The 8745-nt window shown below is 36.0% G+C and overlaps 1 long non-coding RNA gene across 1 annotated transcript; it reads left to right on the forward strand.

Annotated features, from left to right (window-relative positions):
• The first annotated feature begins 234 nt into the window (after positions 1-234).
• Positions 235-7367, forward strand: LOC148781396 (uncharacterized). The gene is made up of 2 exons (XR_016059751.1): positions 235-5543; positions 6736-7367. It is a non-coding gene; the product is annotated as an uncharacterized LOC148781396 (long non-coding RNA).
• Positions 7368-8745: the final 1378 nt, after the last annotated feature.

Here is an 8745-nt window from a genome sequence, read left to right on the forward strand (position 1 = left end):
TTCCCAGTAACTATGGCTTACACTACTAACTTTTTCATCGAATATAAAGAAAAGAAAAGAAAAGAAGAAATATTTTGTTATTGTAACTACCAAAAAGTTTAATACGTCGCGTCTGCTGTAAATAGTCCTCAATCCACTCAAACCCCAAATAATATTTTAATTAAGAATGGAAACTATTTTTAACCCCTTCCCCCAAATCCAGGATATTGATCTTATCAGTCAGGCTTCTTTAGATATTAATAGCAAAATCAAGGGCGATAGATAAAGAAGCATGAACTAAGGTCAAGAAGTTTCGCGAGAAGGGCAAAAACTATATATATAGAGCATTCCTGTATGATCAGGAACCGTCATCCTCAGGTTTAGCACAAACAAGAAGAAACGAAACTGATATGAGGGGTGATCAAAGCTCAGGGGTGAACAGAGCATCTGAAATGGATCGTCACAGGAGGCATTCGCAGAGAAACATGCAAATTTTCGTAGAGACGGCCACCAATCCTCGCAGAATCAGTGTCAATGCCAATTACTCGGACACCGTTCGGAGTCTCAAGGCCAAGCTTTGGGACATGGAGGGTCTTGCTCCTGATCGCCACTTCCTCGTGTTTGCCGGAGAATTGATGGACGATGATCGCACGTTGCGCTCACATGGAGTACGAGACGGACATACTCTCTATATTTTCCAGGGCACCGTTGAATGAATCATTAATGATGGTGCAGATTGAAACAATTTGACGAATACAGGTTTCTCTGTAGCTTCTCATTTTTTCTGTTGGATTTATGTCTTGTTTCTCAAGGATTGAAGATTACCAGTGCATCCAGTGATGGATTCGGAGATCTTCAAAAGTTTTTTTGCTACAATTGGGAAAACGAGGCACCAAAATGAATTTGAACCGGACTGCCTAAGAATTGCATTTTCAATATGTTTGTAATTACTCATGTTACTCAATACAAGTCCAAATTCTAATGCATTTTTTAGTACTTAAATAAAGATGAACATAATCTTGATAACTTTGTTCCATCATTTTTTTATAGTGTAGCTTTGGTCAAGGCTATTCTGCCTCCAAACGATAAATATGGACAATTCCAGCCATCCGATTTGTGTTGGAATCTTTGCATTGCTAGCAATGAATTAATGCCACACTCCATCCATTCTGCCTAACTATGGTCTTCCCACTGCCTATACTACAAATTTTAGAGGTTTCTTGATCACAAGGACACACCCAAAAGCCTTGCAAGGTTATCCATTAGTTTCTCTCTGACTCTAACCCAAGATTCTTAAATTGCTTTTTATACAATAAACTTGGCTGATTTCCTCAAGATTCTTGAATTGCTTTTTATACAATAAACTTGGCTGATTTCCCCAATATTCTGAATTGCTTTTTATACAAGAAACTTGGCTGATTTCCCCAAGATTCTTGAATTGTTTTTTATACAATAAACTTGGCTGATTCCCCAAGATTCTTGAATTTCTTTTTATACAATAAACTTGGTTGATTTCCCCAAGATCCTTGAATTGCTTCTTATTGATTTCCCCAAGATCATTGAATTGCTTTTCATGCAAAAAACTTGGCTCACTTCCAGGAAGGTTTTCTTGCGACTTTGTATCCATTTTCATGGTCCTTTGGTGACTGATATATTAGTGGGAAAGAAAAGAAACAATAGATGCATGCCATATGTTTGATGGAATTCCTAAGTGGTTCTAATAAGTTAGACTTTAAAGCACATTGTGGTTGTTGGGTTGCTGAATTTTGTATTATTAGCCTTTCCATATCGATCCTTGCATTTGGTATTAGAGCCTTAGTTACTTTGAATGGTCACTACAAAGACTATTCTTTCCTAGTTGGTAAAAATAGAGAAAATAAATGGCTTCAACTTTACTACTTGGAAAAGTAAATTGTTTTCATTGATGCTTGTAAGAACTGCATTTTCCATGGGACTCAAACGTATAGATGTTTTACAATGATATTAACCTTAGTGGCATATTGATGCTTGAGTAGCATGTTGGAGCCCATTATTTATATAGTATCATGGATAGCCTTTGTGGTTGCATTAACCCTTACAACAATCATATGATTACCTGCTTTTGTGGAATTTCGAGTGTTTGTGACTTGATGATGCCTTTGTGGCATTCCAAACCTTTGTGACTTGATTACGCCTTTGTGGCATTCATAGTCTTTGTGACTCGATTGTTGGGAATATGTGGCAATTTAAAAGCCTTATGAGAGCATGTACAACTAACTCCAGTTGGAGTATGGTCCAGAGGGACCAAAGTGGCAATTCTAATGCTGAGATTCAAACAAGGCTTGACGAACTAGGCTGAGTTGAGTTGTAAAACCTTATCATAGCTGGGCATATAGCACAACTGTGAAGGGTTAGTAGGGTTACCCCTTGATGATGTCGGTGAGATGCCCAAGGTAGTTAGCCAAAGGACTGTGTGACCTTTGTGTGTCATTGGTAGGCTTAAGGGGACAAGGGCTAAATCTTTATCATGACCATCACATGGTACGTATATATGATAGTTGTATCAAGAATTGAACATCATTGAGGGTGTTGCATGTACCTTTACGAGAGATAGCCCCCATGCATTGATTATGATGTGTGTGCACAGATCTGTGTGACTTAGGCTTGTCCCTAGGGTAACTTGTAGTCCATAGACTAAAATTGTGCTATCATCACCAATTGGCTGGCTTTGATAGCTCAATCATGAATCCCTGTGATGGACTATGGGTCATGGGAACTACTGGGTCAATTTGAAAAAGTGAGTGTGGAACATAGTCACTAGTAAAAATGGAGTGCCTCAGTATTTTAGCATCTTTTGTAACGAAGTTGGATATGATTCCCATCAAATTAATTTAGACATAATTAATTTGATTATAAATTATTTTTAGCATATTAAAAAACTTATAAGTCTCTGAATATTTTATTTTATCAAAATGATTTTATTTTTAAATAAGCTTAAACTGCATTTTCAGGTATCTAACTATTCAGAGAGAAAACAAAAATACTAGATGTTTTCTAAAAACCATTTTATTAGTTTTAAAATTACTAATACACATGGGGGCCCATTAGTCTTCATGGGCCCCACCTATAGAGACCACACGGGGAGGTGCATGGGGCCCACTAGTGCCTTATGTATGGCATGCCCCACATATAGCACCCTCTTTCTAATTTTTTATGGCATGCATGAAGTGTCGAGGATATGTGGCTATTTAAAAGTCTTATGAGAGAATGTATTGATAGTATATAATGAAATATTTGTTCAAGTGGGAGTGTGGTCCACTTTGAACTTTGAAGCATTACTAATGCCTAAACTCACATGAGCTTTGGTTGGCTATGGCTCACTGTGATGTCTAACTCGTAGTCTTGGGCATTGTGTGCGCACAATCGATAAGGGTTTCGATGTGGGGTTATCCTTTGATGAGGCTGGAGTTGTGCTCAAGACAATTGGCCAGGGGATATGGATTAAGAGCCTAAATCCTCATCATTACCATCACATGACATGTGCGTTAGATAGCCATTTGGGAAGTAGTCCTTTGGATAAGGATGTGTGACGTGTACATGTGCGGAAGAGATTACTCCCTGCAATGTGAGACGTGTACATGTGCGAAAGGGATGACTCCGTGCAACACTGGACTATGTTGGAAGGACCCTTAGAGCATAATTTTGAAATGGGGCTTGAACTTGTCTCCAGGGAGGGACATATAATTTATAGACTGGGATCATGTCTCCTTCATTTATTGGTTGATTTTTATAGTCCAATCATGAACCCTTGCGAAGGGCTGGGTCATGGGAACTATTGGGCCAGTTTGAGAAGGTGTAGTGAGACACGATCTCTAGAGATGATGGAATCCTCAATATATTTGTTGTAATCCTAATTATATGGATCCAATTCTCATCAAATCTTCTTAGATATATTTAAATATGTTTTAATTATTTTTCAGATAATTAAAATGAATTTTAGACCATTAGATATTTTATTTTATGTTATTAAAAGATAATTTTTAAATAAGAAAAATCAATTTTCTGGATTTATTTTAATCAGAGAGAAAAATAAAATATTTAGAGGCTTTATAAATATTTTATTATTATCTGAAAATTATATTTAAGATATTGGAGGCCCATTGGGGTTCATTGAGCCCACCATATTGTGGGGAGTGGGACCCACATGGCCACCCATGAGGTGGTGCGCCCCTCCTCCTTCTTATCTTCCTATTTGAGCCATGTATCATACACATACAAATTGATTTGAAAGATTTAGGAAAGTGTTTTGTGTAGAGATTTTGATTGTTTTAAAAAAAAAAACAGTGTAAGACAATAATTGGAATGAATTTAATATTTTCTCTATACAATATTTGATGGGAATATAGTTATGAAAATTAAGGGATAATGGTTCCACCTTATTCCTTTAATCGTGATGGTTGATCTAAGGAATGAATGGATGAGATCTCTTCACCTTACAGGTATCTAAGATCAAAGGTCAAGATTAAGTCTCATAATGGTGGCAAAACCCAGACGCTAGATACCCTAGCCTTTATGTTATATACACTAACTATGGGGGCTCATTCTCTACACCTCACAAACTTAACTCTATCTCTCTCTCTCTCTGAGCCAAAGGGGTGGCACGACCTTATCTAATCTCTATTCGTCTGTCTCTATGATTAGGGTTTAGAAAAGAAAAGAAACCCTAAGGGGTGGCACGCCCAAAGCCACAAAGCCTAGCCCATAGGTTTTGGCCTTATGCTCATGTGTTGCGCCTTGGTCTAGTTTATCTCATGTCATGCTATCTGTTTTGCCTGAACTTATGCTCATGTGTTGCGCCTTGGTCTAGTTTATCTCACGTCATACTCTTTGCTAGTTTTGCCTAGGCTTCTGAAGTTGTGAGACAAGTTCTTGAACCTAGATCTCATCCGCCATTGGTGGAGAAAACCCGGTGTGGGGTGTACGAAGTGCTTGGGGGTCACTTGAGCCAAGGTATGCAGTATATTATTGTTTAAAGCTTTATTGATTTAATTACATCTTTTATGTAATTTTTAATATTCCTATTATGAATGTATTTTTGTTTTGATGGCAAGCAAATAAGAGTCCTTGGGATTCCTTATGTTTTATTGTTTCTCATAATGTGTTTGGACGTTTGTAAGTAATCCCGGTGGTGAAAATAAAGAAAAGAAAGAAAAATTTTAATCGGTATACACTTGCTTAGGTTATATAGTCCAACTTTCATTGGTATCAGAGCAAGGTCTCTTGTTGCCATATGACTTTTAGTTCACTGTTTTTTGTGAGTTGAAAGTCAGAGATTTGAAATACAATGGCTTTGTAGTCTTATGGGAAACCTCCAGAAAGATTATTGGCATGATTCCTACAATAGAAAGGTACTCTGCAGAATAGGGTATGCTGTGTTGTTTTGGAGCAATGACATGAGCAAGAGAATGAGGTATTTCTCTAAAGCATACTTCAGTGATATTTTGTGTTTTAATAGGAGGATCTTCTTGCATAATTACAGTGGGAGATCATAAGGGAATTATGAGTGATGGACTCATCAGTGAGAGGTATCAATTTTGAACCTCCAAAATCCAAGAACTGTACAATGAGTTCTGTGAATTTTTTCACCAAGCAAATAATTTTATTTATGAGTAATATTTGACAGTACCTTATCAAATTGAGTCTACTTTCAAAAGAAATTAATTTAATGGTGAAAACCTTTTCGTTTAAAAGATATGGTCCTTTTATTGAAGGGTGCGCAAGTGTTGTTTTCTGTAATAAAAATTGTTTCAATGACATGAATGTCATAATTTTATTTCCATTCTTAACATAATTCTTTGAGGCCCACACTGGGTTCTTAAGCTGCCATTTTGAGTATAGTTTTCATCAAAAATTATTTAAGAGAGAAATATCCATGGGAAATTAAAAAAAAAAAAATTCTTTATTGGAGAGGGGTCATCCTGAATTTCTGCACTTTTGTGTGTTTCATTAAGATGTGAATATCTACATTTTTCAAGTGAAATGAAGCCTACATAAACTTATTTGTTGCCTTTATGTGTCTACTTTGAAACAAAAGAACTTTGGAAGGGAAAATCCATGTGGATAAAAAGAAGACGATTTTACTAGATAGTGTACATTCTGGAATTCTACAGTATGACATATTTTGTGACGTGAATATTACTTATTTAATTTCATGAATAAAAATATTATTTGAGATTCACATCATGATGTTGAGTTTTGGTTTTGAGTCTAATTTTCAACAGAAAATGTCTCAGGAAGAAAATCTTTGTGGATTGAGAGAAATAATTATTTTATTGAGAGGTGCACAACTTGATTTTCTGCTATGAAAATTGTATTGTGATGTGAATATCACTAATTAATAGACTCATTAAATGGTGTGGTTTCGGGATGGCACTGAGAATTGATTTTATAATTTTGAGTCTATTTTTTTACACTAAAAATTTTCAGATACAAACTCTTTGTGAGTTGAGAGATATCATATTTTTATGGGATGCTCATCTTCTATTCTGCATTGAATCGCACATCTATGTACTCCTCATAATGGAATTTTTTGAAAGCTCATTCAATGTTTTATAAGTATGCCATGAGTATGGTTTGTAACAATAAAACTTCAGAGAGAGGTAATACAATTTTGGGGAGATATGACACTCTATGTGAAGGGTGATCAATTCGGGAACTGTAGAAAATAGAAGAAACACAGTACATGTAAAAGTATCTTGGTTTCTCGTTATAATGCAGACAGTGTTGGTGATAGCATAGAAACTCTAAAAGATCAGTGGGAGAATTGAAATTGTGATTTTTGGAATGATGGCATGAAGAAGAGTGTTTCTTCATGGTATAAAAAGAAAAAATCCAAATACTGAAGAGATGGACACTCTCATGACCAAGTGATTCTCCATCAGCTGTGTGCTCTCTCAAGACTACAAAAGTTTGTCAGCAAGAAAAGCTAGGATCAAGCAAGCCCCGATACCACACACTACGAGGGATAAAATCTATCCCACATTAAATGGCAAGGTCATATAGAGGAAGAGGATTCATTAATTTATTTATTATCCTTTATGCTTCGTTTATACCTTGGCTGGTTTTGTGCATATGTATAGAGTGTATGAACATTAGTTGATATGTGCCAACAAGTTTGAAAGAGCCAGTTTTTTAATACCCTGTGTTTTTGTGCCTCTTTGTGATTGTGTGAACCACTTAAGGTGGTAAAACACATGGAGATGTGGTTTGATCAAGGTCTATGGGTCTAAGTATCAAATACGAAGGATGGTTATAACCCATTCAAATATGTAGCATAAAGAGAGTGTTCTGATAGAACCAGGTCTTTGTAACCATTCTCCTAATAATGTCAAGTGATATGGTGCATTGCATATGATGTGGATCTCGTTTAGGTCTCCAAATATTTGTCAAGAAAATATATGTATTTTAGATACTTGTCGGATTTTGATAACCCATCTTTTAGTCATAATTTATTTTGGAGAAAATCATAAGATGGACTTTACGATTTGTTTTTGTGGGTATAGCATGCCTCGGTAATAATTCAAAGTGTATATGGTAAAATGGTTTTTAAAGGCTAAGTATGTTCTTTGGAAATAGATTGGACCTTTTATATTGAAAAACCCAAGTCTATGGATATAGTTTTGAGAAAACTCCATAGTCTTGCTAGGTCTACTAAGTTTTTATAAAAAATCATTCTAAACCACCATGCTATTTTATAATTGTTGCTTGTAAAAATTTACCGATTCAAATGTTTTTAGTAAAAATGAAAACAACGAGTCTTGATTATATTTTATAAAGATGGAAGGAAGTGTCATTTATTTATGCACTGGTTTTTAAGTACCCATACGTCTTGATTCATATTTTGTAATACCAATTGTGTGATCTGATAGTTAAGTTTTTTAGAATCCTCGATTACCTAAGACCATGGACCATAGGGAATGTCATAGGATGGCCATCATGTTAGGCCTCATTGACACATGTTGTGTGGATAAAATAATTTTGTTTGCATGTATTTACAACCAAGAGACTAGTGTGGTTGAACCTTTGTGGTTCAGAAAAGGTTTGCATATTGTGAGATCAAAGGGCATGGAGTTATTTTTTTTAGACTTGTTGTACTACATGCTGAAAAAGTAAAAATTATATATGTTATGTTTGAGTGGGAGCTGCTACAGTCCCACGATTCTTTTAGTTGCTTGGATATTCAGATATACATGTATTCTACGAAGAATGATCTAGATAAGTTAACATTCCAGTGGAAGTACCTGCTTGTACTTGGTAGATCAGCTAAAACAATATAATATAATGTTGTTCACCCATGAAACTTGGATATGTGGTGCTGGTTGTATAGCTACAAAAATGAGCAGCTTGATTGAAGAACTCCCTTGAGCATTATCATCACACAGCATGTACACTACATAACCATCGTGGAAGCAGCCCTCTGGATGAGGGTGTGTATTGTGAATGTGTGCCAAAGAGATTATTCCCTGCAACATTGGACAATGATGGAAGGACTAAAGTACATAGTGTTGGAATGGGGCATGGATTTGTCTTCAGGGAGGAACCTGTAATTCGTAGATTAGGATCGTGTCTCATTCATTTATTAGCTAACTTTGACAGCCCAATCATGAACTCCTACGAATGGCTATGGGTCATGGGAACTAGTAGGCCAGTTGAGAAGGTGCAATGATATAAAGTTTCTAACAAGGATGGAACCCTCAGTATATTTTCTATAATCTAACTATATGGATC

This window comes from Amborella trichopoda, chromosome 7 (genome assembly GCF_054954075.1).
Source record: "Amborella trichopoda isolate Santa Cruz 75 chromosome 7, AtrichopodaSantaCruz75HAP2 v2.0, whole genome shotgun sequence".
Lineage (NCBI taxonomy): Eukaryota > Viridiplantae > Streptophyta > Magnoliopsida > Amborellales > Amborellaceae > Amborella > Amborella trichopoda.